Source organism: Neofelis nebulosa, chromosome 12 (genome assembly GCF_028018385.1).
Source record: "Neofelis nebulosa isolate mNeoNeb1 chromosome 12, mNeoNeb1.pri, whole genome shotgun sequence".
Classification (NCBI taxonomy): domain Eukaryota; kingdom Metazoa; phylum Chordata; class Mammalia; order Carnivora; family Felidae; genus Neofelis; species Neofelis nebulosa.
Window position 1 is genome coordinate 1,519,748 of NC_080793.1, and position 19,058 is coordinate 1,538,805.

A 19,058-nucleotide genomic window follows, 5' to 3' on the forward strand; every position below is an offset into this window, starting at 1 on the left:
CGGGCGTGTGAGTCGGGGCACGCGGGGTTTACCGCGGCGCCGGGACGTCCCCACCGCACCTCCAGAACCGCCCCGGAGGAGGCCTCGGCTGCCCAGCCAGAGGCCTCCAGGGTTAAGCTTGAACTGTCAAGGGCCGTTCGTAGGAAGAGAATTCTCACACGTTCCCTTCCAGGAGACGGGTCTCTCCACACCGTCCATTTACGGTCTTCCTCTGGGGGAAAGAGCGATCACGGCCTCACGCGACGCTTCGGTTGCGTGCAGGGGTTAACCTCCTCCAGGCCGGCGCCGTAGGGCTCCCTGGGAGACCGCCCGGCCCTGTCTGGCCATCAGCAGGTGCCTTCTGCTGCCCGGAAGCTGCCGGCCAGACAGGGACGCTGGTGTCTCCCGAGGAGGCGTGCCGCACGGCTCACCCCCAGCAAGGGGACCCCGTGTCCAGGCGCCTTTCCTTGCGCGGAGGCGCGGGCTGTGGACCAAGGCCCCCACGGACCACGGTGGGTGGTGGCCGTGGGGCTCTGGGGCGGAAAACCCTTTCTCCCCCGGAGACCCACCGCCGGCCCTCTTGCTGTACACAGCGTGGAAACATTCCAAAGGGAACATTCTGTACATCGCGAGCGCCGTCTCCCTAGCCTCTCGGTTCAGAAGCAGAGACCTTTCTGGAGTCTCTTTCCCTTTCATGGCAGCGGAGCAGTCTGCAGTGCTCCCTGAGAACCTGCCCCCCACCCCCGCCCCCCATGCCCCGACGGAGCCGCCCGGGCTGGTTGCGCAGCCGAGAAGGACCTCCGGCTCCTGTGATCTGGGGGGGGGGGGGGAGCCGGTGTCCCCCGCGGTCGTCGAGGCCACGGGGGCCACCGGCCACACCCTCGTGCTCCCCCGCCGCGTGGCACCGTGAATCACACAGAACGCAGCGAAACTCGCTCTCGAAAACCATATTTGGAGCTCAGTTATGACCACAAGAGGATGCTGCTAGGAACACTTACCCAAAACTTGGGAACGTGGCAAAGGGTAACCGTGTGCCGTCTCCGGGTGACAGGAGGAAGGGTCCGGCGGGCCCACCGAGGATTGGCTCCTTCAGATCCTCCTGTCTGACTTACTATCTGACGTTCGTTACCTCCGGACCGGGTCGTGTCAGTCCTTAGATCGGTGCCCAAAAGGGGGGCAAATGGGGATTTCTGCGTAGTAGCAAAGGGAGCCCCGAAGGCTCTGGTCTTCCTGTCCTGTGGGACACTGAGCAATTCTGTAACCAACCGAACAACCAGACTCCAATACTCTTTCCTCGGCGACTAGAAACACGCAGTTCCTCAATGCTCTTGCAACCGGCTTTCCTGTCCACACCACGGAATATTACTTAGCCTTAAAAAGGAGGCAAATCCCGACACCTGCTACAACCGGACGAACCTGGAGGGCACCGTGCTGAGTGACGTCAGCCCGTCACAGGGGACACGTCCTGTAGGGGTGGACGCTCACCGGAGGCCGTGGGGAGGAGTTGGAGCCACAGACACGGAGGGTGGGGGGGAGGGGGCCGGAGGCTGGGGCAGGGGAGGGTCCCAGGACAGAGTCCAGCCTGGGAAGACACACACGTTCTGGGGACAGAAGGGACGGCTGCACGACAGTGTGACTGTGCTTGACGCCCTTGAACTGTGCCCTTAAAAGCGGCTACGATGATAAATTTTATGTCATGTGTATTCTTCCATTAGAATTTTTTAAGTAATAATTTATCAGACCTCCGTGTGAAGGGTGCGAGAGTCAAATGTCAGGAACAGAAGAGAAACGTGACCTTTGGCGGAAGGATTCCAAGGAGGACACAAACAGCAGGAGCCATAAAGGGCATTGTTGGCAAACTGTACCAACCAATTTTCTCACTGAAATCGAGAATTCAGAAGATCAGCGCCAAGAAAAAAAAAGACAAGGAGGACGAAGAGATATTTACAATACCTGTAAAGCAAATTTGTGTGGTCAGGACCTTGAAAGAATTCTACAAGCCAATCAAGAAAAGGACAACTCAGCTGGGAGGGAGGGAAAAGCTGAGAACAGGCACTCAGGGGACAGCATCCAAAGGCACCGGAGAAGGAGGGAGGATTAGTCACCAGGGAGATGAAGCAGAGCCTCCAAGGGGAGGGAGGGGCCGGGGTGGGGGGCCAGCTACCTGTACCCCCCCTCCCCCGGGCTCACCCCCCACACACCAGGTCGTTCGGCAGAGGCCGTCCGTCTGCGCCCCGCAGCAGAACTGACCCCAGAGCCCATGACAGATTAGATGCTGGAAACATGGGGAGTGCCCCCCCCAAGGAACACCTGCCCACTAAGAACCTCTAGACAGCAGGTGCCACGGGGACTCAGGGACAGAAGAAGGGAGCCTCGGCCCACTCCCTTACCTGGGATCCAACGGCACACCGTCCAGGTGCTAGGAGCTCGGCTGGCGGGCGGGCCGGGGGGCGGGGGGGGAAGAGGTCTGGGGGGTGACACTTTGGCCCTGTCCACCTGCACCCCGGTCACACACTGATGTGTCAGCTGCATGAAAACAGATCGAACTCTGCGCTTAGGATCATGCACATTCCTGTGAGCTGCACGGCCAGGTGAGCGACGAGTCCGAGACCTGACTGGTGAACTTAAACGCCTCTGTGCACTTCACTACCCAGAGGTGTGCTTTTTACGGGACAAAAACCAGGTAAGTGATGTCGCTCTATTAATAGCTTTCCGACGATGAAAATTTCCGCCACGTAGCTCAACAATCCACGCGCGGGTTTTTAAAAATAGTGTTGGCGGGCAGCACCGAGGCTGCGGGTGCACACCCACACCCTGTGCTGTAGCAGCGGCCCCCCCCCCACCCCAGGACGGCCACCCCCTCGGCCTAGAGCTCCCAAGGCCTCAGAACCCCATCTCCACGGGAGAGTGGACATACAGGCGGGAGGCTAGAAAATCCCAGGTCTTGTCACAATGGTCGAAATGTCCGGGTGCTGTGCAGCATTTTTATCCGAGCTTGCGAGAAATGCCACACCCCCCTTTTACAGGTAGGGAAACCGAGGGTCTGCGTGGGGAGCCAACTGGCTCGCTGGCCCAGGAACTTGACCTGAATCTCGAGAGTGGACATCAGGCCTCCTGGTGCAGACAGAACCCGGGGACCAAATGTTCCTGGGCCACAAGCCGCTGAGGGCACGTGCACCAAAGGGACCCACCCCAGTGCCGGAGAGCAAGGGGGACAAGGGTCCAGGCTCAGGGTCCTGGGCGTCGTCGGCCACGTGGGGGCGGAGGCAGGTGGGGCCAGAGCCCCAACCCCGGGGCACAACCCCCCCACCAGCCTGGGCCCCTCCAGGGACAGGTGCCCGGGAGCCCCTGGGAGCAGCAAGGGAGCTGCAGGGGAGCCTGGGGGCTGACGCGCAGGACCACCATCCGTCCCAAAGCCGGGAGAGCCGGGGCCACTGCCGCCAGCCACAGCCACAGCCACCGTCACCGTCACCACACGCTGCAGCCGCTGCCGCACCTCTCTGATTCCCTAACGGTTCCCCGGGGAGCACTGAAGGTAAATATGTTAATTTGACTTCAATCACGGCTTTTTAAAACAAAGTGCACGCTCTATCGGTTTAGGGAACCTGAAAACCACTCACTCGAACGTCTGGGCATTCCATCCTGGGCAAGGACACTGACCACGAGGGGCCAAGGGGACGGCCGAGGGTGCATCAGGGGAGGCCGGCCCGCCAGCTCCCCCGTGAGATCAGCCCCCTGTGCCGCTGCCTGGCTGCTCACAGGGGACACTTCCCACCAGCACAAGGCTCGACTCGGGCCCATGCAGGGGGAGCAGGGCCCGCAGACCCGGGACTGCCCGGGCTGCCCGGGACGCGCTTGGGACAACCCAGGACGGCCCGAGGCCTGCCCAGGTACGGCCTGGAGGAGGGACACCGGCCGCCCCTCCCGCCTCGGCTGGCACTGGAGCAAGCTTGGGAGTGAGCTTCCAGCAGCCACTGGGACGGAGGTGGCAGGCCAGGCCCACTCTAGAGCAGAGTCCGCTTGGGCCCCTCCTCCCTCCGTCGCCCGCGGGGCTCTATCCAGGGAAGCTGCGTGGCCGCCGGCCCTCCCCGAGTGTCAGCCCACTGCCCCAGGGTCTCAACAACAGCCATCAACTCTCCAGTAGGTGCCTGGATCGCCCCCACCCCCACCCAGACGGCACAGAACTTAGCCAACAAAGGACACTTTGTGGTGCGCTCCTGCTTGTCCCATTCTGGGGGGCCGGAGGTACATCAGGTCAGGGGGCTCCTCTCCAGACACACGGGGGGCACTCTGACACCCCAGGCAGAAGGGGCCCGGGGAGAGGAGAGCAGCCAGATACCCGAGCTGGCGGCCAGCAGCCCCCACCCAGCCAAGCCCCCCAAGCAGCAGGCGGGCACCGCGGCCCCCAGACGGGGCATTTTGGGGTGACAGGGAGGGAAGTCAGTGACAGGCAAACAGACGGCCTTTCCAGCAGTGGCTCAAGAACAAGTAACCAGCCACACTGCTGTGTTCTTCATCACCGCAAGGACAGCGTTTCTGGGCCCCGGGGCCGCCCTCCCTGGCACGCAGCCACGAGCCCAGCCCCAGGAAGGCCCAGGCCGGACCCAGTGTGTGCAGTTCGTCCCAGCCACCTGAGCAGCAGGACAGGCCTGGGGACAGCCTAGGGAGGCCAGCCCCTCCCTGTGCCCTCCAGGAGGCCCGGGGATGGCTAACCCCGTGGGTGCCTGCTCCCATGAATGGAAGAGGCTGACCTAGAACACCACAGCCCAAGGTCAAGGATCAAGCAGTCTCGTGGAAAAGAAACAACATGTTCACACGTGTTCATATATCCCAGGGCCGACAAGGGACATGGGAAAGGCTTCCCAAGGACAGACACCAAACCAAGCTCAGGACCAAGACACCCACCTTGGGACCCTGCAGGATCCCAAGCCGCTGGAAACCCAGAGGGGAAAGAGGCCAGCCAGCTCCTCAGGGGCTCTGGCAGAGGCAGGACGGGGGTCAGCGGGCGAACCTGGCCCGCCCACATTAGCCAACAACCTGCAAACGTTGCCCCCGGGGCCACCTCGCCTGCCCCAGGAACTGGCGAGTGCCCCGTCCCCGCAGGGGTGGTCCAGATGCACGGGGTGAGGGTCCCGAGGCGTCGAGGCTCAGGCGTGCAGGGCGTCTGCATCCACCTCGGGCTCTAACCAATTCCCTCGTGAGGGTTCTTGGAAATCAGTGACTGTAATGTAATCACAGCTGCTGGGGCTCTGAACAAGCCCGCTCAGTGGCTCCATTCGGTTATAATTATTACGAAAGCACAGTTAAGAAACAGCGAGGAGAAACGGAAACCTTCAGGAATACCCAACAGCCGGTGGAGGGGCGGCCCCACCTTGTGGCCATGCCCTCACCGGCCACCCCACCACCCCGCCCAGGACGAGGACACCCGGCCCCTTCCTGCTGGCCCCTCTCGGAGCCATCCCACCCCACCCTGACCCAGCTATAGCCACCTGGATATACCCGGTCCAGGCAACCGGGAGCGCCAGGGCGGGGCAGGGCTTCGAGGGCAGCTGGCGACCCCCTTGCCCAGGGGCCCTGCTGTCTTCACCCCAGCCCACCTGGAGCGGCCCCCTGGCACCCGTAGAAAACCATCAGTGGGGGGGGGGGGGGGTAGTTATCCCTACACCCCGCTCAGCTCTTGGACCCAACCCCTCCGGGCCTCATTTCCCTTCCACAAATGGAGGGGAGAATCAGATACTCTCCAGAGACCGTGGGTCCCGGCGTGACCCGCCAGCAGCTCAAAGCAAAACCATGACTGCCCAGCACCCCTGCAGGCAGGGGGAGGGGAGAGGAAGGGCTTCTCCTAAAGGGGCCACAGGGGTCCGACGCAAGGAGGGCAGCCGGGAGTGCTGTCCCAAGCCTCGCGGCCTGGAGCTGGTGGCTGAACCTCTCGGGCACAGTTCACCGGCCTCCTCCTGGTGCCCGTGTAGAGCACAGCGGCCTGACCCCTGGGGAAGGCTGACCCGCGAGCCTTCTGCCTGGGGGTGCCCTGAGTCACCCCAAACAAAACAGGAGCCAAGGAGAGGCCCCCCCCATCCACCCCAGGCGGTGCCTCCCTGCCTGCAGGGTGACCCCACTCCCGGGGCCGCGGGTGGGAAGGCCTGGGCCTCCTGGACCCCCAGACACAGGCCCACGGCGCTCACTGCCCCTCGGCGGCCGGCGGGCCCCCGCAGAGCCCGGGCCCCCACCCTTCTCCCCCTTGGGTGGGGCTAGCTCGCAGGGGTGTTTGCTTCCTTCTCCCCACAAAGAAAACCGCGCATTTTCCAAGAGCGGCCGGTTTTCTCTTGCTGACTGTACCCTCACCCTCACGGATGGCCCACTTTACCACGAGGGTTTTGTGCTGACTGCCTCATTCCCATCAAGTTTTGGAGCAAGAGGAATGATCCTGTGTTCTCCAGCTGCAGTGACTCGGGCCCCATCTGACCCGTGCAGACACGACAGCGATCATGCCCATCTCCTCTGTCCCCATGAGGGTGTGGGCCTGGCCCCGGGCTGGAACACCCCCCGCGACACTCCTCTGCTCCGAGATGGAGCCACCCCGGGCGGGAGGTCAGAGGACCAGGGGGGCCCTACCCCAGCCCGGGGGACAAAGGGACATGTCCCTGCTCGGGGGGCCGGCTGTGCCGTCCCTTCCAAGGCCAGGGCTGGCAGAAGGAGGGGGCAGCAGTCGTGCACAACGGGGAGCGGGGCCTTCACTCCTGTACTGGCTGAGGGTTCTCCCAAACCACATCCCCCCGAATCCCACCTCACAATGGGATCTCAGGCGAAACCAGCAGCAGATGCCAGGTTAAGAAGAGGCCTTACTGGGTTGAGGGTGAGCTCTACACCCAACAGCTGGAGTCCTTCTGAAAAGCAGGCGTGGACACATGGGACACACAGAGAGACAGGAGGGATGTGGTCGTGAGCTGAGGACGCCCGCAGCGGCCAGAGGCTGGGAGGGAGCACGGCCCGGTGACAGTCTGACCTCTGGACCCAGGCGGACACTGAGTCCTGCTGTTTGGACCCGCCCCCCCCTCCCCAAGCTCGTGGGCCTCTGTTCAGCAGCATCAGGACCCGCACACACCCGCCCCACCGACATCGACCTTGACCCCGGCTCGGAAGCAATGGGAAGCCACTGGTTTTCCAACTTGGACAATGTCTGCCAAGAACGAGGGCGGCCAGGCGTGCTCTGAGTCCGGGACGCCTCCTCACTGCCTGCCACAGCCCCGCCAGCTCAGAGCTGCCAGACTTGGGGCCCCGAGGGGCCTGGCCGCTCACCTGCCTCCGGGAGCAGCTGGTCCCGACAGGACCACAGCGTCACCCACTCCGGCCCCCCTGGGCCTGAGACCCAAACTCCCCACTGCACACAGGGTCCCGTGTGGCCCATCACTCCCCCCAGAGACACACAGACAGACCCGGGCTGGGAGGCGTTGCGCGAACCTGGCCTGCGTTCCAGAGTCAAGGGCACAGGAGCCAGGGAAAGACCACAGAAGCTTCCAGACTAAAGGAGCCTAAAAGACACAATAAGACTGAAACACACGGAGCGCCTGGGTGGCTCAGTGGGTTACGCGTCCGACTTCAGCTCAGGTCACGATCTCGCAGTTCATGAGTTCGAGCCCCGCGTCGGGCTCTGTGCTGACAGCTCAGAGCCTGGAGCCTGCTTCCGATTCTGTGTCTCCCTCTCGCTCTGCCCCTGGCCCTGACTCTCTCAGGAATAAACAAACATTAAAACAAATTAAAAAAAAAAACAAACCTCAACCACATAAGAGCATACCTACGCTCACAGCAGCATTATTCACAAAGCCAAGAAGCAGAAACGATCCAAGTATCCATCGACAGGCAAACGGAGAAGCAAGCGTGGTCGACCCGCCGTGGACCCGGCGTGGACCCCCCTCAGCCGTAGCTCGGCCGCGGATGCCCCCGGAGGACACGCGCTCCGTGAGAACGGCCAGACGCCAGGGACGAACGCCGTAGGATCCGCTCACCTGCGACCCTGGGGCGGCCGGACCCACGGACACAGAGAGGGGAGCTGGGGGCCGGGGGCTCCTATGTGCCCGACGAGCGGTCCCGGGACGGAGGGCGGCCACTCGCGGGGCGCCCCTGAACTGCACGCATCAAACGCTCGGATGGTGGACGTGATGCTCTGTGTCGTTCAGCACAGTAAAGGAGGGAGGGGGAAGAAAATTCCAGACGCGGGGAGGGGATGAGGGGAGGGGACCGGTGGGACCGGGGGTGGGGGGGAGGGAGCCTGGGGGGGGGGGTCCGTGTGTAAAGGGGCAGAGTCCAGTCTGGGAAGACGGACGCGTTCTGGGGACGGACGGAGGGGGAGGGGCGGCTGCCTGACAGCGTGAATGCACCTGATGCCCCTGAACTGTGCCCTTAAACTGGTTAAGGTGGTAAGCTTTATACATACGGTAACTAGGATTTAAAAAAAAATTTTTTTAATGTTTTTATTTATTTTTGAGAAAGAGACAGAGTGTGAGCGGGCAAAGGGGCAGAGAGAGAGGGAGACACAGAATCCGAAGAAGGCTCCAGGCTCCGAGCTGTCAGCACAGAGCCCGACGCGGGGCTCGAACCCACAAATGGCGAGATCATGGCCTGAGCCGAAGCCGGACGCTCAACTGACTGAGCCCCCCAGGCGCCCCTAGGATTTTTTAAATTAAAACTTTAGGGATGGATGCCTGGGAGGTTCAGTCGGTCGAGTATCTAACTCTTGGTTTCAGCTCAGGTCGTGATCTTGAGGTTTGTGGGTTCGAGCCCCACGTCAGGCTCTGCGGGTCGACCCCAAGCCCAGCCAGTAAAAGCCTTCAGAAACGAGTCTCTGAATGTGGCCAGGACCCTCTAGGACCTTCTGAGCTGCAGCACGCCCAGCAGCTGGGGGAGGGGAAGGCAGAGGAGTGCCCCCAAACACCCCAGGGGCCTCCCAAGAAGAACTCGGGCCTATTCCCAAGGATGCTCGGTGGAGGGGACTTCCCATTTTCCTGGGTTATCGAGAACCTGACAAGGGACCCAGAGCAAAACCACGGGCCAGCCTCCCACAACCTCAGGGCCCTCACTGCTGTGCTCCAGCCTGGCCCAGGTCGGTCTGCGTGGCTTGGAGCGGTGTGGGGAGAGACCAGGGACCCTGCTCCTCCGCCAAGAAGCACCTGAGGCCCCCATCACAGCTCTCCAGAGCCAGCCGCCTGCTTCTCGGGGTCCCGGGGCCCGCGGGGCCCCTCAAGATCCGGGCTCGTGTGGTCCCGAAGGACAGCACAGCCTCTCGGCTCCCGTGGCCCGCAGCCGGGACGCTGTGGCCCTCCCACCTCCTCCGCTGCATCATTTCCCCTCATCAGCTTACTTTCCTTCTAGGGGGAGGAAGGAGGAGGCCCCAGGGGCCTCTAAGGTTTGGGATCCAGCACCCGGCCAGGCCCAGCCCCGAGGGCTCCTCTGGACGACACGCCTTTCCTTCCCTGGCCCTTCACATGACAGGGGCTGGCCAGCTAAACTGGGTTACAACAATTAACACAAATTCTGCCGCCTGTCCCAAAACTTACATAACCGCAGACACTGTGCCTCAGGAAACTTCCTCCGCCCATGGCCCCATTTCCTGCCCTCGACCCCGGGCTTTGGTCCTGGAAACAAAGCTGCTCCTAGATTCCCCAGCTGGTACTGGCCCTCCAGCCCTGCCAGCCAGTACCCGTCGGGGCAGCAGCCTCTGTCTGCCTGTCTGGCTGCCCACCCTCCCAGGCCAGCACAGGGCCAGCCCCCCACTTCCCAAACAGCACCCCCTCCCCTCCGGCACCAAGGGGTTTCTGTGACCTCCGCACACCGGACAGCGTCCCCCCAGATTCAGGTCCACCCAGGACCTCAGAACGGGACCTTACTTGGAGTCTGGGTCTTTGCAGATGTGATCGGTTAAGGACCGGGACGAGACCGTCCTGGGTTGAGGGCGGGCCCCGCATCCCGTGACGGGTGTCCTCGTAAGAAGAGGGAAATTTGAACACAGACACAGAGAGGGAGGGCGGCCATGTGACAGCCGAGGCAGAGGTGGCAGGGACGGGTCTACAAGCCAAGGGACGCCAAGGACCTCCGGCACCACCAGACGCCGGGAGAGGCCAGGTTCTCCCCTGGAGCCTCCAGAAGGGGCCAGGCCTGCCCCCTCCTTGACTTTGGACCTGCGGCCTCAGAACGGCGCAGGGGATACATTTCTGTCCTTTGAAGCCACCGGCTTTATGGTCACTTGTTGCCTGGGCTCACACGGCCTGTGCCCTCCCTGCCTGTTGGCAGATATCACTGCTCTCCCGGGGCGGACAGACCCCATGGGGCGCCCCAGAGCAGCAGTCACAAAACGGAGGGGGGCACCACAGAGGGGAAGGAGCTTGGCAGGGAAGAGAGCAGCACCGCCTCATCACGGCCGGGTCACGGCACGCACCAGCACACTGGAGACGGCCCCCACCCTCCAGCGAGAGCGTCTGTGCGTGGAGCCCACGAGGCACCTTTCCGGGGCCATCTCGGTGACCAGAGAGTGGGCGGTGCCCCACTTCCGTTTCTCCTTCAAAGCTCTTCTCACTTGTGGGGAAACTGAGGCCCAGGGAGGCCACGGTAGCACAGTACACAGTAAGGAACGGCGCTCAAAAATCCCGAGATGAGACTCGCTCCGAACCTGGATTCTGCAGAAAGTGGCCGCTCGGCTGAGAACAGCCCCGAGTGGCCCCGACAGGATCGTGGGGATGGTCACGGCCCCGTCCAGTCCCAGCGGCCCCCAAAACCCTGTCCTCTTCCTGCCTGTGTGGCCCTGAGGGGGAGAGAGCCTCCCATCCACACGGCGGGGGGGGGGGGGGGGGGACGTGCGCTCGGTCCCAGGCTCCCTGGCCCTGCCCATATGTGACCACGTCCACGGGAAATGCAGGAGACCTGAGGTCCCCGGGGCACCACCAGCTTCCACGGTTGCCAGGCGGACCCTACTTCTGGGGACCTGTAAATGGGCTCTTCTGCCATGAGGGGTCACGGATCTGTACTCCACACTGGCCCCGCCCAACTTCTTCTAGACGGTGGGAGAGAGAGGACATTGGGAAGGGATCGCAAAGCCATGAATCTAGAGCCCCCCCGCCCCCCGTCAGGACCAGCTCGCAGATCTGGCCACCTCGCAGATCCACAGGCCGGCCACACGTCCCTCGAGGCCGCCCCGAGCCCCTCCTGCGAGCCGCAAAGCCGGTCAGGGTGACGGCCTAGAGTAGCCGGGGGCAGAGCCGGGTCTGTGACCTCAGTCCCTTCCTCGGGGACTCACCCGAACCCCAGAGGCCAGCGCAGCAAACACCGCCGGCTACCTGTAGTGGACGGGGACCTCAGGGAGGGCCCGGCCCCGGCACGGCGGCAACACGAGCTCAGCAAACCTCACGGAGCCCGGCAGCAGCTTGGACGAGAGCCACGCCAAAGCCTCCACCGCGTCCACTCTGCCCCCGGCTCCCCGGGTCCCTCAGCGTCCCCACCCCCGCCACCCCCATGTGCCCCACGCCCATCCTGGGAGAAGGTTCCCGGAGGAGCCAGCGGGCGATTTGCATAATATTCTTTGCAAGTTAATATCAGCCTCTGATAATGATCTCGGCATAGCGTGGAGCGCTGAGGCGGCTGTTACAACACTAAGTAATCATATTTTAAATTATGTTTCCCTTTATAGCAAGGTGTTGCAAAAACACACAGACACGAAATCTGTCTGTAGCAGCCCCACTGCCAAGCACCTGACCAGCTTCCCAGTGGCGGCTGTGACTGCAGCACCGGGGCCCGGGAAGCCCAGACACCAGGGGCCACACGTCACCCCCGGGGCCCCAGCCCCATCGTCACCGGGGCCAGGGGGCCCTTCCCGGCAGGGGTGCGTCTACACGGGGACGTTCACGGGGCACCTACCGCCCCCTCTTGCCGGGGGTCCCGACTGCCCTGGCAGGCTCTCCCTTCCCACCCTCCCCAGCCCCGGCCTCACGCTGGAGACCCCAGTGCCCCGGGGGGGGGGAGGGGGGCCAGACTTCATGGGATCACAGGCAATACACAAGCCTAAGAACTCAAAAGTCTAGGCTTTGGTGCCACAGGCCCTTCTAAGGTTGCGGCCTGGCCAGGGTCACCCGTCACCCCTCACCCAGCGTGCGGGCAGGTGGGCTTGTCCTAGACTGTCGCACCTCCGTACCCCAGATGCAGCCCGTGGTGCCTCCGACAGCCCGGGGGGCCGAACGTCATGGGCGACCCGGTGCCTGGGGGGGGGGGATGGCGAGGGCCCGAACAGATGCGGCCCCTGGGGTGGCCGTGGGGGGGGCGCCGGGAGCCGCAGGGGCGCCCGCCCTGCTCAGAAGGGGACCCCCACAGAAGAGGCCACGTGCCCCCTGCTCTCCTCTCCTTTCATCTGGGAGCGAGGGCCACCACTCAACCTTTATTTTCTTAAAAGCTTTTTTTTTTTCTTTTTTATTAAAAAAAATCCAATTATAGCACAAATCTCTCAGCAGGGGTCAGTGTGAAATAAGAATGGCCAGAGTTAATGGACATGACACAGGCAAGATTAATGCCTAAAGGGCTTCGTAAGTTGTATGATGCAGATTTCATTAACATTTTAATTGTAATGTATCTTTTTAATCTTCCCTCTCTAATGGCTTTATATCCAAAAACAGGGAAGAAAAAACTGCTGACGACAACAAAAAGTATCAATATACAAAATTTAACAAAGGCGCTTAGCAGCGCAATGGAAACTAAATTAAATGAGCAAAACTACGTTAACATTGTGATTTTTCTAACGGCACAAAAGTCAGGAATGCGGCAAAGGCGGTTACTTCTCCCTTCTCGGCACAGAGACAGCGATGGGGCAAAAAACGGGAGACAGCGGGGCAGCAGCCGTGGGCGCAGGTACCGCTGAGACCCGGACCCTTCTGCTCCTGACCCGCAGGCCGGGGCAGCACCCACAGTCCAGACTGCCGGCCGCGTCCAGGAGCCGGAGGGACGGAGGAGGGACGCACCGTCCAGAGGACACCAGCCATCAGGGCGGAAGGCCCCCGCCGATGTGCGGAAGGGGAGGGGACATCTAGGGACATCACCGTAACGCGGCGGGCATTTTGCGGGGCAAAGGCTGGGGTGGCGGATAAGTGGGCATCCGGCCCCCAACACCCACGGCGAGGGACCCGGGCAGTCCTGGCCAGCCGGCTCCAGCTCTCAAAGAGAGCGAGCGTTTCCACAAATACACCTGCTTCTGACTACCGAGGGCCCTGCAGATTTTTATTTTCAATCAACAAACACTCAGAGTCCCAAGCCTGTCGCCTGTGGCTCTATCTGATGGCTTGCGCCCCCCTCCCCGACGTGCCTTTTCTCTGCAACAGCCCCCACACCGTGCCTCCCTCGGGGACCTGCTGGCTGGGCCTGGGGGCCGGCCAGCCCGGGGCCCGGGACACAGTGCTGCGTTCCTGCTGATTGCTCAAACCCAGTGACTATATATGGGCACTTTCAGGCCTCTGCGGTCTCCGCCCCCGACCTGCCCGCTGCTTCCCAGGCACACAGGCAGGCGCTAGGCGGGGCCCATCCATGGCCATGTGCCCTCCTGGATGCCAGGGCCCAGGGCCGAGGGGGAGGGGGAGATTCCTTCAGAGACCCAGAGCCAGCCTCTCCTCCCCCCCTGGGACCAGAGAACAACGCCTCGGAGGAAAGTATGTCTGTGCCCTCCCTGGAGACTGAGAAGCAGCCTCCCCTTAAAGGGCCATGTGCTTCTCACTGGCGGCGGCCCACTCACAGGGAGGGGGCATCCCGGGAGGGCCTCCAGGCTGGGCCCAACCTGCACAGAGGCCCCAGGCCGGCCCGCTCACCTTCAGCCTCCAAGCAAACAAGGAAGCTACCGCTGAGCATTGGAACTCACAGGCCAGGGTGGGGCTCAGAGAGGGCGAGTTACGCATCCAAGGTCACACAGCTCCAGGCGGGATGAGACCTGGGAGGGACCCGGGAGTTCGCGCTCACAACCGCCCCCCCCTTCCCGAACCCAGGCCAGGGAGGGGCCCGGAGAGCCCAGGGTCACGGTCAGAGCCCCTCCATCCATTCCCCCGCTCAGATGTGCTCCCGCCGCCCTTGTCCTCAAGGGCACTGCCCCACTCTGAAGATGCTAACCACAGAGGCGGCCACCAGGGAGCCCCACTCCAAAGTCCACGTCCCAAACATCAACGGCTGCCACTTCCAGCCACCTCTGTGTCCGCCCCCTCCCCCCCACGGGCCGCCAGGCCCTCGCCCACAGGGCCCACTTCCAGAACCCAGCACTTGAAAGGCCAGAGGCCACCGTGGAGGGGGAGGCCCAGCTCCCAGCAAGCATCAGCTGCAGGTGGCACAGGAGGGAGCCGTGGGCAGCCCGGAACCAGTGTCCACAGAGCCCGAGGCCAGGCCTGGTGAGAGCAAGCACTTGCTAAAAGAGAAGCAGAGACGGCCAGGATCCCTGCCCTGCCCTGCCCTGCCCTGCCCTGCAGGCGAGCCTCTGGCCTCACCAAGCTGAACGCTCTCGCCAGCCTGCAGCCAGGTCCCCTGGAGCCCAGGTCCAAGTCGGGGGAGGACGTGACCCTTCAGGCACACCCGAGGTGGCAGCAGGTCACGGTGTGGGGTCCGCACATCTCTGAACTGAGGCGGACACACAGACAACTGACTGGAGCCCCCTGCTCATCAAGAGGGCACGAGGGAGGGGAGCAGGCCAGGCAGGGCTGACGCGCAGTGCTGGACAGGGGCTCCGGGGGGGGCCCGGGGCCCGGCCTGGCCTGGGCAGAGGAGAGGCCCACAGGAGCCAGCCCTGCACAGGCCCTGTGCCCACTCCCCGGCCCCGGGCAGACCCCTCACCCAACCAGACTTTACAAGCCCCCAAAAGTGGGGCCGCCCAGAGCTGGGAGAAGCTCAGGATCCAGCCAGGGACACCAGGGGCACCTGTTCCTGCCTTGGAACCACCCCCCCACACACAGTGGCACCACACCACAGGCTTTGCTCCCCTTCAAAAGACCAGGGCTGGAAGACCGGCCCCGGGTTCCTGAGCCCAGGGCACCCCTGAGGGTCAGCAGCCTCGAGAACGAGCCAGGTAGCCAACAGGACTCCGAACCGAACGTCAGCTCGTCGCGTCCCACGAACCTAGTCGCACTTCCCAAGTATGCCCGTCACACCGGGGTCTGTCAAAGGCCCTGGTTCCCGGGAAAACACGCGAGTGTGCCGGGGCGAGGGGCCGTGATCTGGGCTGCAGTCCACACGCGGACAGTTGGGCAGACACTCACCACGCTGCCCCCGGCCAGGGTGGCTTTTGCCACCCTATGGTCTCTCGGGACAACAGAACCCAGGCAGAGCCCAGGCAGGGGAGGCCAAGGTGAGCTGGAAGAGGGCCCATGGGGGCTGGGCCACGGCAGGGGTGGGGGGGAGGGGCTCAGGGCACTGACGCTCTCGCCCTCCTGGATGGCAGGTGCTGCCGCCGGTCAGGGGAAGCCCGGGGCCCGGCCTGGGCGGCCCATCCCCAACTCTGCACTCGGGGGAGCTCAGACCTCAGAGGCAGGGGTGTGGGGTGGAGCCCTGGGAACACCCTTGGAAGACTCCTTGCCACGGTTCTTATCCCCTGTCCCACCAGGGGTACGGGGCCCCCCTCAAGCCATGACGCAAGGCAGGCAGGACCCGAAGGCAAGGACGCACGAAGGGCCCGGCTCAGGGCTTGCCGTCACCCCTTCCGTGAGTACCTCGTGCTCGCTTTAGCTGGAAACCAGAGAAAGCTTTGAAGGATTTTGCCGAAAGTGACCCAGGAGTCCAGCCTCCCAGAGACGGCCTCTCTGGGCGCCCTGGCACACCCTCCAGCGGGTCCACAGTGACGATCCCGAGACACCCCCGTGCGGCCCGGTGCTCCCAGGTCAGGGGTGCGCCAGGAGTACGTGCTGCCCTCCTGCTCAGGAGGAGGCTCTAAACGGCTGCAGGAGAGAAGGGGCAAAGTCGCCCCAGGGTCAGCGTGGTGTCAGACGCCCCGTCCAGCCCGGCCTCTGCCCGGGCCGTGACCACCGACAGCAGGTCTCTGGCCACTGAGAGGTGACAAGTGATATCTTCTACCTGCGGGCTCCTTCCAGCAGCCTTCACGGAAGAACGCGGGGGCCCCACACCTCGCTCTCACCTCCTTCTATTTCCTTCACTCAGGCTCCAGCCAAGGTACCACCCAACCCTGGAATGACCCTATTGAAATGCCAACGGGCCTCCTGGGAGGGACGGGCACCACAGGGGGCCACAGGAGCAGGGACAAGGTGATTCGTTGGAAGGGGAAGGCAGTGCCCGCTGCCTGACCCTTTACCTAACTCCTTCCTGCCAGGCTGTTTCCTCACCTGCGAAACGGAGCCAATAACACAGCCCACCTCTCCCGGCGCCCTTGCCAGGCTTAAATGACAACAAGTGTGGAGAGCCACCTACCGCCATCACCTGGGCAAACTGGAGAGAGGGAGGGGAGTGGGGTCAGGGGCTCAAGAGGAGAGGAGGGGGGTGGGGAGTCAGGGGCGGCGAGAGGGAAGACCAGGGGAGAGACCCACACCAGCCCAGCCCAGCCCAGCCCAGCCCAGCCCAGCCCAGCCGGGCGCAGGAAGAGGAGGGTGGCTGACCTTGCGGGCTGCTCACAAAAAGCAGCCTTACGGGATGGTGGGCACACGGAGGGCAGAGAGGATGGCTGCCTCCAGCACCAACCCCCCCCCCCCAGGATGGGCTGGACTAGGACAGCCAGGGGACGCACACAGCCAGGTGCCCAGTGAGTCCGAAGAATTACCACTGGAAAGAAGGCGCCCGACTGCCTATGCGCCCAAAACATCCCAGATCTAGAGGCCCCCGGGGGGGAGGGGGGGGGGAGGAGGCAGTGGGAATGGTCTATAAAGCCAGCTCCAAGGGACCTACCACCGGCAAATCCACAGGTTTAATTAAAGGGCATCAGGACAGAGTTGGTAATCACCAGCCCCAAGACCAAACTTCTGAGAAGCCCGGAAGAGGGGACCCGGAGGTGACCTCTGACCTCATGCCACCCCCCCACCCCCCCCCCCACACACACACATCAACGCGGCAGACTTCGGAAGAGCCTGGGTCGCCTGCCCGGGCCATGGGCGTGGGCAACGGGCTCAGAGGTCACCTCTGAGCTTCCTGGATAAGGGGCTTGGGCGACAAGACCTCCGCTCCGCAGGGTGGGCGCAGCGGGTGACAGGTGCGAGCCCCCCCTCCCGGGGCAGCCGGCGCCCAGGTTCTCCCCAGGCTGGGGTCCGCACGGGGCAGGAACGGGGGTGCGGGGGGGGGGGGTGGGCGGGCAGGGGCGCCCGGGAAAAGGGGGCCCGCGGGGACCGGGAGGGAGAGGCGGCGGCCCGGCGGATGCGCAGCCGCGCGGCCGGCCTCGGACCCCGACCCCGGCCTCCACGCCGGGGCCGGAGGCCGGGCGGCCCGGGCGGCCCGGCGCGGGGGAGGCGCCCGGGGCCCCAGCTGGGCGCGGGCGCGGGCCGGCCGCCTCCCGGGCCGGGCCGCGCCGCCTCCCCCGGGCCGGGCGGGCGCGCCGCGCGAACTTGGGCTGCGGGCGGCCGGCGGGCACTGCGGCAGGGAGGCGGCCGGGCGCGCCGCGGAGTTTGCGGGAAGTGCGGCGGCGGCGAGCCGGCCGGCGGCGCCAAGTTGGGCGTACCTGCGGGCGCCCGGCCCGGTCCGGCCTGCGGCGGCAGGAAGTCTCGCGTCCCCGCGCTCCGGCTCACATGGACTTTCTCCGGCCTCGCCCAGCACCGGCCGCACCGCGGCGGGCGGGGCGCGGGGAGGCGCCGCGGGCCGTTTAAAGGGACAGCGCGCCGGCCGCGCGCGCGCACTCGCCGCCCCGGGGCGCGCCGCCCCGCCGCCAGGTGGGAGCCGGGGTGGGCGGGGGGAGGTGCCGGCGGGGGGAATGGGGCGCCGGGCGCGGGGTGGGAGTTGTCCCGGGGCGGGGGCCGCACTCCTCGGCCCCTCCGCGCCGCCTTCCCCGGCTTAGCGCGTCCGGCCCTGCGCGGGACGCTGGGCCGGGCCCGACCCACACCCTCCCCCCGCCCCCCCCCCCCTCCGCCCTCCAGGCCTCGCACGGACCCGCGGAGACCGGGAGCCCCGGGCCCTGGAGCGCCCCCTCCCCGCGGCGCCCGAGCTAGCACCGAGCAGCCTCCGCAAGGCGGCGCCAAGCGGGGGCCGCCGGCGGGAGGGCGTGCGCGCAAAGCGGGGATGCGGGAGCGCCTTTGGGCGAACCTGGCGTCGGGGCCCCGGGGCCTCTCGCTCGGCCCCGGGAACTTGGCCGGGGCTGCTTTCAGGCCTGGCTGGATCCGGGCGCGCTGGCGCATTATTGTCATTCATCCCCACCGGCCGCCCCTCCCCCTTCCCCTCCCCCCCACCCCGCCCTCCCCTCCCCTCCCCTCCCCTCCCCTCGCCAGGGCTCCGGGTTTGCCTGAGGCCACGCTCCTGTAGACGCAGGTGCGCCTTCAAGTCAAACAGGCCACGCACCCGCACCCGCAGCACCCCACAAAGGCCCCCTTTTCAATCTGGAGTCTTCAGTCAGGACAGGCCAGAGACAGCCTGGCTCCCTCCCTCCCACAAGGGTCCTCATGGGAAAATGGGGGTGGTACCAAAACAGTGATCTGGAGCGTGGGCTCACCAGGAGGAGGGGGTTAATGTGAAGAACAAGATGCCCACCCACCCTCCCAGAGAATGTTCTGGACCCCTTGGGGGTAAGAGGCTAGGGCTAAAGCCCTGCAAGACAGTTAGCCAAGGTCATTCCTAGGACAATGATCAGAAGCCCGTCCAAGAACTTCGTCCCCAAGCACAAGCCGGGTCCTTCACCTTGATCGTACACTGACCCCTCCGGCCCCCCCAACTCCAACTTGAGACTGCACAGAAAACAGCCTCCCACCAGCTCTCCCCTGCCTTGCCCTCTGGGAGGATGGGTGTGAACTCTCAAGGACTCTCTGGGACGCCCCCGGAACCCCACTCGGACCTAAACAGGGCCCCAATCCCCTCACCCCCAGACCAGTCCAGCCTACTGCAGTTTCCAAGCCCAAGGGGCAGTCTGGCGTGTCCAAGGGGCCTCTACCCACCAGAGG

The 19,058-nt window shown here is 64.5% G+C and overlaps 1 protein-coding gene across 4 annotated transcripts in view; it reads right to left on the reverse strand.

Annotated features, from left to right (window-relative positions):
- Positions 1–17,770, reverse strand: part of NACC2 (NACC family member 2) — a 69,242-nt gene extending 51,472 nt beyond the window's left edge. For 2 of the 4 annotated variants that reach the window (XM_058693545.1, XM_058693544.1), the window contains exon 1: positions 17,633–17,770. The gene's annotated coding sequence lies outside the window, so the exon portion shown is untranslated. The remainder of the gene's footprint in view (positions 1–17,632) is intronic. The other 2 variants (XM_058693546.1, XM_058693542.1) reach the window with 2 other exon arrangements.
- Positions 17,771–19,058: the final 1,288 nt, after the last annotated feature.